Source organism: Ursus maritimus, unplaced genomic scaffold (genome assembly GCF_017311325.1).
Source record: "Ursus maritimus isolate PB19 unplaced genomic scaffold, ASM1731132v1 scaffold_26, whole genome shotgun sequence".
NCBI classification, from domain to species: Eukaryota; Metazoa; Chordata; class Mammalia; order Carnivora; family Ursidae; genus Ursus; species Ursus maritimus.
This window is the reverse complement of record NW_024425119.1, coordinates 44,143,326-44,156,474: the sequence shown is the minus strand read 5'-3', so window position 1 is coordinate 44,156,474 and position 13,149 is coordinate 44,143,326.

Below are 13,149 nucleotides of genomic sequence, written 5' to 3'. Positions count from 1 at the left end.
AGAACTGAGCTACTGACCAGAAAGAACTCTGAGGAGGGGAACAGGAGGGGCCTGGCTGGAGGAAGAAGGGCGTGATGACACAGAGAGGCAGCCCACAGCAACTGGGTAAGAGGCCACGGGAAAAGTTTCACATCTGAATCCGACGGAAAACAAGAATCTGTTCTCAGAAGAATCCCAGAAAGGACAGAAATAGCACAGTCCAGCCCCTTGCTCTGAGGAGGTGGGGCTCCTCTTTGGGGAGAAGGGTTAGCAGAAGGCTTAAGGGTGCAGGGACAGGGACCCACCCTGAACCAGTTGTGGAGAGGCAGTCTGCCCTGGGAGGGGAGGGGGCCCTGCGAGAGCCCCCTGGAGGGGCTACGGCGGATTCGGCTCCCTCCCACAGTCTTCTTCCGGGGCCATTTTTCAAAGTGAGCTTTACCCCCCTGAAAGGACAGAGGCAAGACAGGAAAAGGACCAGAAACTACAGGGGAGGGGCTCCCTGAGGCTGGGGTTCAGGGGATCCTCACGCAGAGACCCGCTCAGCGGGGAGGGAAAGCCCCGCCCAAGCAGTGAATGAAAGTCGGGAAGACGCCCACGGGGACCAAGAGGTTGGGGAAGTTACTTTCCCACTCCCAGCCCCGGTTCCCATCTGGAAAACGAGCACTGGCGGATAACTGGGAATTAACTGGGAGAGGCCAACCCAGCCCAGAGGAGGAAAACTGATGCGCCGGCCCGGGGCGGGCCTGGGGACCACGAAGGTCCCCCTCCTCCGCCTCCGGGCTTTGCCCTCGCTCAGGTTGGCGGACAGAAGCCGGCCTCTGCGGCGCGAGGTGGACGTGCGCACACAGCCCCAGCCGCCTCCGGATTGGCTGTGCCATGACGTCACCCACGCCAGCGCCTGGGGGCCGCGATTGGTCAGCTGGGGGCGGGGCGGGGCTAAGGAGGAGAGCGGGGCGAAGGCGGCGGCGCCCGGGGAGAGGTCCGCGCCGCTGCCCTCTCCCGCGTCTGGGCTCTAGGGCCGGGCACGATGTGCGAACGAGGAAAGGGGCCTCGCGGGGAGGAGATGACAGAGCAAGGGAGAGAAGAAACAGGCCGGGACCGGGACTGCTGACGGGAAGTCTCCCTCCCCACCTCTAGCCCCCAAAAGCCGAGAGAAATTAAAAACGCTTGTCACCGCGCCAAAGCCTTGAAGGATTACAAACACATGAAGTTCGGGACCTGCGGTTTCTCAGCTTCGCTGGGCACCGGGACAAGTGGAAGTGGGCTTCGGCAGCAACGCGAGCCGTGACGCTCGACGCCGACAAGTTGTTTTCTAGGGAACTGGTAGCCATGAAGCAGGGCTGCTGCAGGTGCTGGAAGAAAGGAAACCCTCCCTGTCTGTGTCCGTCTCCTTCTCTGAGCTCCTCACACACGCACGCACGCACGCGCACACGCTGGTTCATGTTTTAGAGAAAAAGAACTACAGCCTGAGTCACAGACCCAGGACTGAACCCAGGGGATGAGGGACAAGTCATTGGCCTGTTCCGCGGCCCTGCCTGCTTGGAGGAACAGGGATAGGGTAGGAGTGGAGGAAGGTGGTGGCCAGCTGCATACAGCCTGAAACACCCCCAAACACCACGCCTCCCCTCCCTCACCTGACACCAGGCCCTCACCCCAGGCCCTGCCACCGCAAGCAGGCACTCACCTCAACCCTCCTACCAAAAGGTGGAGATTTCTTAGACTAGAAAGCTTTGCAGAGGGTATCTTGGGCATCCTTCTGTTCTCTTGCCCAATAGAACCAAAAGCCGGTTGGACAAATGACTGCTTACCACCTCAGCCTACACACCTGCTTCGTTGTCCCAGCATGCATCCCACACACGCTCGTCCCAGCCTGTTAGTATTATTATTATTATTAACTGTTCCTAATAAGAACGGATATTGGCCAACCACCAGCCCTTCCTGGGGAAAACAATTTCACACATATCCACTCACCCATGCAAATACACACACACCACACCTCTATCCGAGCTAGGGAGGCTTCCCCGGGTGGGAGGCAGGGCATAGATATGACGACCCAGCAGAGTCCAGCATGGATTTTCCTTTAGTCTTTAACTTTTGTTTAAAAGTACCAAGGAGCATAACCAGAAAGCCTCCCTCCCAGGCCCATTCCCAGCATTCCCCAGCTGCCCTGAAGAATAGGAGTTGGGATAGGGGATGAAAAAAAGGAAAGGAAACCCTGCCTCTGGTCAGAGAAGAGAAGAGGTGGGGATGGGGGGTGCTGGGGAAGGGAGTAACCAGCTGATCTCAAGGCTCCAAAATCTCAGAAATTGAAAGAACCAAAGAAATCAACTAACTCCCAATGAAAAGAGGACATGAATTAAAATCAGGAGACTTTTGTCTAGACTTTATCACTATGTGTGACCTCGGGCAGGATACTCTGAGGTCATTCCCTTGTCTATAAAATGGGTAAGTAATATGTGCTTCACAGATTTCACTCAAGGATCAAATGAGATCACATGGGAGCACCTTGGGGACTATAAAGTGTTGCATGAATGCAACGGATCATTCCTTGGCCCAACCCTTTATTTAGTTTGTTCAGCAAACGTTCGGTAAGAGCCCTCCATGAACAAAGTCTCCTATGCCCACCCTTATACACAGGACCTCTGGTGTGGAAAAGCCCTAGTCACCCTGCCACCACCACTCCAGATGTCCAGGGCTTCTCCCTGGCCCCTTGTTCCACAGGGGCCATGAGGCAGTGGAAGAAGAAACGGGACTGTGCACAGCATGGAGCTCCAGAAACCAAGAACAACCAGCTCTCCACCTTACCCAAGCACTGCACTCCCCTCACGCCCCTGGCTTCCCATTGCTGTACAAGCAGCCTCAGTGCTGGCAGCTGGCTGGGCACAGTGGCGGGGGTGGCTCTGGAGATAAAAATAGCCCCCCTGGTGGCAGAGCTGGGGTGCCATCCTGGGGGGCGGCAGGCCCCGGTTGACATGGCAGCGGTAGTAAGAGATCTCTAGGCACCGGACCGAGGAGCTGGGTGGAGGGAGGGTGGTGGAGGGTGGGGGGTAGTGTGGGAAGAACAGAAACCAAGAGAGCGGAGGGGAGGGGGAGAGGGCAGGAGGAACTAAGCGGTTGGGGAGGGAAAGAAGAGAGATTTGAAGGGTGCTGAAGAGGGTCTGGGAAACGTGGCCACAGAGGCGGAGGACTTGGCTCCCACCCATGCTGTGTCTGAAGGTGAGTCCCCCTCTGCCTCCTGACCAGAAGCTGTTTCTAACAGGTGTGCCTAGGAACAGCGCGGCACAGCTCCGATCAGATGAGGAAGAGGGTAATCTAAAGAGCCTGCGCCCTAGCCCAGACTAAAAAGACCCCAGATATCCCGGCTCCTAGCCCAGCACACAACTGAGTCACCTCTCCCTCAGCCTCAGATTGCAGCCCTTAAGAGAAGGGGGAACTGGGAGAGGTGGGCAAGAAAGTCCGAGGAAGGCTAAGGAGAGAGGAGGCTCCCAGGACCCAGGCCAGAAGAACTCTCTCTCTCTGGTTCGCCGTCCACCCCTCTTCTCCCTCCCTGCGCGGTTTAATTCTGCTCGTTAACCACCGCCACATGGACCACCCCACCAGACCTCCAAACCACATCCCAGCAGCTGTTCCAGCAGATGCCCTGTGTCCAGGGGGCCTAGCAGATGTTGAAGGAGGCCTGGGATGGGAAAGGGAGCTGGAAGCTTGGCAAGGGACTGACTGCAGGTGTGATGGGAGCAGCACAAGCGTGTGCACCAGCGCAACTGGGGTCTGGTCCCAGCCCTGCCCCCAAACCTTACCAACCACCTCTGGGCATCACTTTCCTCCTCTGCTACATTTTATGGTTCTCAGATTCAGTGCCTGGGTCGGAGGCACCAGGGAAACAGGACGCCTAGGTCTCAATTCCCTGGTTCAAGTTCATCCTTTCTGACTAGCTCACTGCTTCCCCAACTCATCTCTAACCTGATGCTTAAAGGAGGAGGGTGGCTTTCTTCTTTATCACAGGAAGGTCACATTCTAACCTCCGTGAACTTTCCAGGAAGTTCTCTCGCATATCCATCTTTATTCCATCTTGCTGTAATCAAAACAATAGCAAATTTTCTTGGCATTTCAAAAAACAACAGAAAGGAGGAGGACAAGCAGGACAAAGAAGTCTTTCGGGTGAATCTGGTACGATCTGATTTATGATATTTCCTTAAGACTGGAATTTCTAAAGCTCCTGCTTAGTAGAGATACAGTTGGGGTTTAGGGAGCTTGGCAACACTGTTGGCATGTGTGCTTACTCAGCCCAGGCCCCAGAGAGTTTCCAAACACGGTGGACATCGAGAACCAGGGGGATGGGGCCACGTTAGATGTGCCAAAGCTGATAAACAGGAGAGCGGGGAAGCCAAGGAATAGCAAGGAAAGGAGAAGCTTCTCTAGCCCCCAGGTCCTGCCTGCCAAAAAATCACGAAGCCCCCCTGGAAGCCAAGCTCCCTTCCCAAAACTAATGGTACCAACACCAGCTGGCAGCCTAATCACGCCACTGCAGCCACAATAATTATTTGCAAATCTGACTTCTCTTTGCAGCTGCGGAATCCACTCGCCCGGGAACCTGGCTGTATCCAACGGCACCACCTGAGACACCCCCTTTCTAGTTCTTCTCCCAGCCCCCCGCCCCCAGGCCTCTCCTTGGATCTGCCCTGCCCCTTCCCCACCAAGCCTGCTTCTCCACCACAACCCCATCACAGCTCCCTCAGCGGACCCCTGCCAGGTCTGGGATGCTGAAGTAGAACCCTAAGCTGATGCTTCCTTTCCTGATCCACATGGATGCCGCAGGAGCTGAGGGAGAGGGGCAGCTGCAGGGTGGGGGGCGAGGGAGACATTCGGGACAAAGGGGCAAGAGCACCCACATTAGGGACCTCCCCGCACCGAATGGACAACAACTCGCTTTCCTCCTTTTCCCTTCTCAGGAGCCCTCCCTCCCCTCTGCTCCCATCTTTGCCCCACTCAGTAACCCCAGGATGCTCTCCCAATTCCAGAGGACCATTAAGTCTTCCTCCCTTAGGGGACAATCTCATTATCTAACAACTTCCAGTCTCTGGGGGGGAGGGGAGCTCACCTGCACCCCACCTGCTGCCCTGATTTTGTCCCTTTTTCTCTGCTGCTGTCCTGAAGAGAGTTGGAAAATAGCTACTCAACTTCCGTACCTGAGAAAATCAGCCCCCTGAGAGCCAAAGGCAATTACTTGGCTTCCTCCCCAGGGGAGCTGGGAGGATGAGGTCACTGGGAAGGCAAAAGAAAGGCCTTGCAGAATACAGCAGTTGAGGCTGGACTCCTAAGGCGGTCCCAAAGGGTGCCTGCAGCAGACTCACCCTGCACCACCACCACCCCAACACCTGGGGGTAGGGGAAGGAGGCCCCAGGGATGTCCTGGCTCCCGGCCAAGGTGAGAAAGGGGTAGGGGCATTGAAGGCCAGGGAAGCCCAGTCAAAAGGAATAGGGAGAGAGGAAGTGGGACAAGAGAGAAGAGCAAAATGCAGACCAGCAGAGAGAGATGGGAACAAATGAGGAAAGGGACAGAAGGAAAGAACCAAGAGGAGTCAAACAAGAGGAAAGCAGAGGGAGCAGAGAAGTTGGAAACAAATCCTCGATGATTCCTTTAAAGACTCAAAAGAGAGGGAAAGATGTGTTTCAAGGTTCCCTGCTCCCCCTACCCCCCCCCCCATCCCCGTCAAATGGGAGTGGCCAAAAAGAGGGCAAAATAGGAAACAACCGCTCATGTCATTGCCTTCAGAAGCTCCCTAGACAGCAGGCAGGAGCAAAGGGGTCTAGACAAGTCCAGGCCCCTCCCCTCCTGGGTCTCTCACCTGGCCTTCCAGGACCAGTGCACCCCAACCTACCTCACCCTCCTCCTGGCCAAAGGGACAAATGCAGCCGTCCACTGCAGAATCTCCTGCGTCCGTCTTTCTAACCGGCCTCCTGGGGCTTCTAGGCAAACAAAGTGATACTTGGGTTCTAAGAGACTTTAGAGATTGTCTAAAATAAGATGCGGCATGTGTGATCACATCACCCCAAGGCCTAGAAATGTAAGATGAACGCCAGAGGAGAATGCTCCAATGCTCACAGGACTCACCAATGGCAGTCCCTGGGGCTCCCACACCCACCAGGTCTTAGAACTACAATTGCTCTAACCACTGGGAAAAGAGATAATAGGAGTAAGTCCTTCTCTTTTCTTTTGACCTCAGCGGCCCACATCCTTTGTAAGATAGGTCCACTCAGCCTTCTAGTCTCTAAGCTCAGACACCTGTCTCACCCCCTCCAGACAACCATTCATCAACAAGACTCTTCCGAATCATGTCCCAGACACCAGGACTTAAACCTATTAAGGAATTCATATTCCTGCCTCTTGAATCTTTACCGTTCTCCCCATCCAAGCCGATGGTCTCCCATTCATTCCCATTCCTCCCACCTCTTCACACAGCAAGCTCTCCAATCCTGAAAGAACTCCAGACTTTATCATTTCAAAACCACTTTCATATGACTGATGTCAAACGAGGAGCTGAGATTCAGAGAGACTTCTGTGACTTCAAGATTATGCAGCTAGTAATTGGCAGCAAAGGGAACATGAACTCAAACTCAAGTCTCCCGCCATTCCCTCAGCTCTTCCCCTCCCACCACCCTGCCACCCTCATCCCCCCCAACCACCTCTTCTGACCGGAGGCTTGTGAAATTCTCCCTTTGATCTAAATTGATGCCCCTCTCCCTTCACCCTACTGCAAGCATTGTTTACCCTCAACCATTCAGAGATGCCCATTCAAGACACAGCTGATGAAAGAAATGTAAAGATGGAAAGCACTGATGGGAGAGGGGAGACAAAACCCAGGGAGGAGAGATTCCCTTGGCCATGTTTGGAAATTAAAGAGGAAGCGCTGTTCCGTGGAGGAAGGCACAAAAACTCATCCCTGCCAAGGCCTGGGAGAAATGGTGCCCCCTTTTCTCCAGAGATCCAGGGAGCCATCTTCACAGCAGCTCCACAGCCATATGCAGAAAAAGGGGAACCACTGCACAACTTTCAAAACCAGTGAGAGCCACAGAAGATCACTCCATGGGGCATACACGAAACGAGGACAAAAGGTGGGATAAATCAACCAGGGAGGCACCCAGTCCAGTCCCTCAGCTTCTTCCTCCTGCCCATTTGATCTCCCCAGGATTATAAACTAGATGTTGGTGTGTCACAAACACATACACAGGATCATACATACATATTGTCCCGTTACCTACACACACACACATCACCTCATTCATACAGAGGCCAATCTCGGGCATTCAGGTAAGTGCAAACCTTCCCAACATATTTACTGTCACACGTGCCATTTATAAACCTGAAAACAAAGAGACATCATCATGGAGCTCTGACTCCACAAGCTGTCCCCCGCCCGCAACCCAACCCTCACCCAGACACATATGTATACACGTCAGGCATTCGCGATTTCCTCCTGATACGTCTCATTCACACGGCCAAATAACGTTTCCATAGCCTCTCTGTAACTCCTTCAGTTCCAGGCTCTGTCCTGAGGTCCTCAAACCCCACAACTTTTAAAAATCGCCCTCTCAAAAAACACCACCACCTCCTTTTCTTCCACCCCCATTTCCTGCTACCCCCCCCCCACGCACAGGAGCACACGCGCCACAGAATCAGAGACAGAACCGGGCTCCATGACATACACACAGGTACTCGTTAAATCATTTGTTCATTCCTTTATTCAACAGCATTTCTCGAGTGCCTATTATGTTTCAGGTACCACACTAGACTCGGATGAAACAAAGATGAGCAAAAAGAAACCCAGCTGGGTCCTTGCTCCAGCTCAGCTGTAATGACCTTGAACCACAGCTTAGGACATAGAGCCTAGACCTCGGGAGTCCTGAGGCCCGTGTGAAGAAAGGAGAAGAGAAAGGGATTGTGTTTATACTATCCCAAAGGAAAAGGGAAGCTCAGTCTGTAAAATTCTAGGAGAAACTGGGGCAGAGGGGAGAAAGTGATATTTGTACTATCCTGGGACAAAGACAAAGAATTCGTTTCTATGCTTTTCTTGGGTGTCTGTAGGCCCGTCCCCCACCAAAAGAAGAGATTAGACAGAAACCAAAGTGGTAGAGTTTTATCACTTGGGTGGGTGTAGCAAAATGAGGAACAGGAACTCTCTACTCCACGTGATGGATTTTTTTTTTTTAAAGATTTTATCTATTTATTCGACAGAGATAGAGACAGCCAGCGAGAGAGGGAACACAAGCAGGGGGAGTGGGAGAAGAAGAAGCAGGCTCATAGCAGAAGAGCCTGATGTGGGGCTCGATCCCATAACGCCGGGATCACGCCCTGAGCCGAAGGCAGACGCTTAACCACTGTGCCACCCAGGCGCCCCCCACGTGATGGATTTGAACCAGATTATCAACTCCATAGGAGCAGGGCCTGTGTCTACTTTGTCCACGACCGTACCCCAGCCTCCAGCACATCACCTGACCCTCAGGAGGCACTCAACAAGAGTTGTTGAATGAATAAATGAGCTAAGGACGGCAAACCCATCTCCACTCACCGATTTTCTTGACTCACAAAAGACACAGAAAACCCCCTGCTCCTGAACCTCCCCTATACTCCTCAAGGCCCTCTGGTCTCAGAGAAGGGTAGGCAGTCCAGTCAAATCCCTCATCTTAGGGTCAGAAATCCTCATCCTGCTCAACCCATCATCTCCAGACTCCCTATTCCAGCGTCTCTCATGCCTCCACTTCGGAGTCTGCTCAGTTAGGAAAATTTTCCTGCTAGGTAGAGGCGAAATCCCATAGCTAGAGACTCTTCAGCTCATATGCTCCAGATTCTGAATTAATCTTTGGCAGAGTTCTACTGTGGGAAACAGGATTCCTGGATGACCTTCCCAAGAAGAAATTGCCCTGCAAAATTATACTGAGTATGGGCTTTTTAACCAGAGGCAAAAACACCAGACCGGGCTCCCTAAAGACAATCTAGATGTCCTACATAAGAAATTAAAAGGATAGTTGGGGGGCAGGGGGATAGGATATGGTGTGTGGGGGAATCAAGGCATATATATATATATATATTCATTTCTATTCAGTACACAGCCATGAGATAATCGTGTCCATCCCTCTATTCCCACACTAGAGCCTCCCCGATATTCAAACAGGGCCAAACCCAGTAAGCCATCAACTAGGGATCTGCCTTGATATCAAAATCTTTCTCTGCTTGGAGAAACTGAGATTGAGAATCTATTCCTGGTGATTAATAATAGGGAAACAGGCCTTTTCTGGGTACGTTATCACATGCCACTAGCACTCTTAAGGACCAGACTGCGGAAGTAAGTGAAGACCGGAATAATTTCATCGGTAAGATTAGTGACCCTTGTCCACCCCGCTCTCCTGTAAGGACAGCCCCGCTAACGCACTGTGCGGGCAGCGGCCTCCGCCCCCTTCTCTCCCTGGGTTTCAGCGGCTCCTCTGGGAATCCTCCTCTCTCACCACTGAGCACTTCTCATACTGAAGGAAGAAACAGCAATTTGCTTCCAGGACAGACTTTTGGTTAGAAAGGTATGGGAGGGGCGCCTTCGGCTCAGGGCGTGATCCCGGCGTTCTGGGATCCAGCCCCACGTCAGGCTCCTCCGCTATGAGCCTGCTTCTTCCTCTCCCACTCCCCTTGCTTGTGTTCCCTCTCTCACTGGCTGTCTCTATCTCTGTCACATAAATAAATAAAACCTTTAAAAAAAAAAAAAAGAAAGGTATGGGAGACATTGAAACAGGTAAAACCTGCTTTCTCGCAGGGCCCACTCATTACCTGGAATGGAAGCAAGGGAAGTACATGATGGGGGGAAGCCATCCTGGGACACCTTGAATTCTCTCATTTATAAACCCCGAGCCCCCTTCTTTGCCCTTCCACCACTTCCTTACCTGCCACCCCCTCCCCCAGCTTAGTTACTATTAACAGAGCATGGTTTTCTATCAAGAATCACTCAGTGCTAAATCAATTCAACCGGTTTTCCATCTCTTCATCCCGAAACTCGTTCCAAGGCTGCGCTTCAGAGAGCCCGGCAAATTGCATTGGCTAGAGGCAGCAAAGGGCAGGAACTGAGGAGCACATTTGGATGCCAAGCCTTGTTGCCCACTGGGCCTCAGTTCTCCCCAAGGCCTCGCTAAGCAGCTAGAGCATAAATCAGACCCACCCACCCAATATCAAGGCGTCATCTTATTACCACAGCTGAAGTACTTTAAAAACAAAACAATCACTAGATCTCTCCATCTCCTACCACCAGCTCTCCCTCCGCCAGAACCCAGAAATGGAAAGCTTCAGAGCTCACCATTGAGGGTAACGGGGAGGAACTGGGTTGTGGGTCTATGGTTCCTGCATTGCCTCACTGAACATCTACAGCCTCTTTCCTGGGACCATTGGGAGTCATATCAGGGAGAGGGGCACCTTCCCTCGTTCTCTGATTAAGAATCAACAGACTGCGGAGGTTACCGGATGGCGGCTGACTGGTAGATAAATGTGCCGCATGGTTTGTCTTTGACCCACTCCTCTCCTCTGAGGAAGAGAAACAAAAGTTGCTTCCCTCCTCTGGGACTGGAGTATGGGACACGTGAGTCCCTCGTTTCCCTATTCATCCAGCACACACACACACACCCCCATGACCTTCTCTTGCAACAACAAGAAAAGATGCCTATATGTGCTTGGAGATCCTTGCAGCAACAAAAAGGTTTCGACAGTTGCCTTGCCCCGTCAATCAATCTTTCTTCAGCACCACCACCACCCCAGCTCCCAGGTAGGGGCTCCACCCCAACTCTTCCAGATCGGAGCTTTGTCTCCCAACATTACTGGGCACCGTGGGTTTCCCGGCCCCAAGAGAGATGAGCAGCTAAGGTATGGGGCGCCCCGCATTCCCACCCCCTGAAAGATGCAGGAGGCAGAAACCACCAATCCCAACAGAGATCCATATGACCCACAGGTTGGCGCAAGTATCCCCATGCACTAGATCCGGAGCTGTGTGCAATCACTCCACACACATCTGTGTGTCCCACGGACGCTCATGCACGCACATGTGATGTGCGTCTCACATCTGCACAACCCTGCACACGGATACGTGTGAGTCAGCCTGGCACCTCCTGAACGCTGCCGGTCTGCAGCCCTGCCACACCGCACATNNNNGGGGGTGGGGGGGGGGGGGGGGGGGGGGGGGTCCACAGGCACCGGCACATCCTTAGCTTTGCAACTCCTAAACCCGCTCCAACCAGCCGGCTTGCTCCGCACATGCCTTGCACATGTGGCCTGGCCACGCGTGTCAGGGCAGCGTATTTCCTCGCACCTGCCAACGTGTGTGCCGGAGAGAATCCACCAGCCCGGCTCCGGCTACCCCCTCTCCCCGCCCCAGGCTCCCTGAGATCCCTTCCCCCCGCTCCCGGCCGGGGACTCACAGAGACCGAAGCTTAATCCACATCTTCTTGCTGGGGGCTGACTTCAGCTCCAGGGGTGACGGGCAATCCGACTCCAGCATCTCGGGAGGGCTGCGGGGGGACAGCTCCATGCTCAGCCTCTGTCTGCGGAACGGAGGGAGGAGACGGCACCGCGGCTCAGCCTCAGCCCGGAGCCCGGAGCCCCTCGCCGCCCGCCCCGGCCCCTTCCCACCTGCGGCTGGCGCGGACCAGCCAGGCCGGTGTCTCCGGGCTCGGCCCAAGCTGGCAGCGCTGCGGCTCCTGCGGCTCCTGCTCTCGCGCTGTCCAGCCGAGCTCTGGCTCCCAGTCCGAGGTCTCGGCGCCGCCGCCGCCGCTGCCACCGCCGCCGCGCGCTGCCGGGGCCGCCTCCTCTGCTCTCTCCTCCCCCGGCCGGCCCCCCTGCCTGCGCGCCCTCCCCTCTCGGCCCGCCGGCTCGTCTCTCACTCCTCGCGGCCCCTCCTCCCCTGCCGGGGGCGCACGCAGACGGCCGCGCCGAGGCCGAGCGCACGCAGCCGGGCGCGCGGGACGAGGGCGGCGTGTGGCCCGCGCGGGGGCTGCGAGCGCGTGTTTACACGGAGCCCGGCGCGCGGGCGGACGCAGCGCTGCGTGCGGGCGGCCGGGGCCGTCACCGGGCTGGGTTTGGGGTTGCCGTGCGTGTGCGTGGGGCTTCGTGCGCCCGCGCGTGGGGACGGACGGCGCGGGGTGAGTCCCCCTGTGTGCCCGGGGGAGCTGGGCACGGTGGCGGCGGGAGCCCGGCCCCGGACCGGACCCTCCCACCTTGGCTCCTGCCTTTGAGGGGAAAAGTTCAGGGCTGCTCGGAGTGGCCGTGGGATCCCGTTCCTCTCCTCGGTTCCCTTGACTCGATGGTCCTGATAGGTCTCCGTCGCTGTGGCCTTCCCCCCGTGCCTCTACCCATCCGCCTGGCCAGTGGGAGCTTCTTCGAAGCTTAAAGCTTTCCAGACAGAAGCCACCAGAGCAGGCGGGACCGCGTCATCTCTGTACAGAACTGCGTTAGAACCAGGAAACCGCTCCTGGCGTCTCACCTCAGCCCCTCCTGAGCGGGTCCTCCTTCTTTCCTCTTATTCTGTCTTCAGTCAAAGAAATCTAATGGCTAAGGACCCAGCACAACACAGCGTAGCTGCTTAAAACGTTTGTACAATGAGAGGCGCCTGGTGGCTCAGTAGGTTGGGCACCTGCCCTCGGCTCAGGTCATGATCCCTCGGTCCTGGGATGGAGCCCCCCGGTCCTGGGATCTAGCCCAGCCTCGTCAGGCTCCCGGCTGGGCAGGGAGTCTGCTTCTCCCTGTCCCTCTCCCTTTGCCCCTCCCCCTGCTTGTGTTTTCTCTCTCTCAAATAAATACATAAAATCTTTTTAAAAAAAAAAATTTGTAGAATTAATGAACTGAAATTCAAGACTTCGTAACAGGGCAAGCCTCTTCCATCCGGCTGAATCCTACCTAGGATTCTGGCAGGAAGCACCTTAGGGTCCCTTAGAATTGCTCTCCTCCTTAATGACCACCTACCTTAGCGCTGTGGGAAAATCCCATGTAAACAGAAAGTGGAGATATATTCACTAACTGCCGGATTCCAAACAGGCCACTAATCCAGAATCGCAGAATGTGAGTTTTAATTTCAAGGGGTCTGGAGGTTGGAAGGAGGGATGGTCAGGACAAGGTATTTACTCCATTCTAAATATCGGGGTGAGCCCC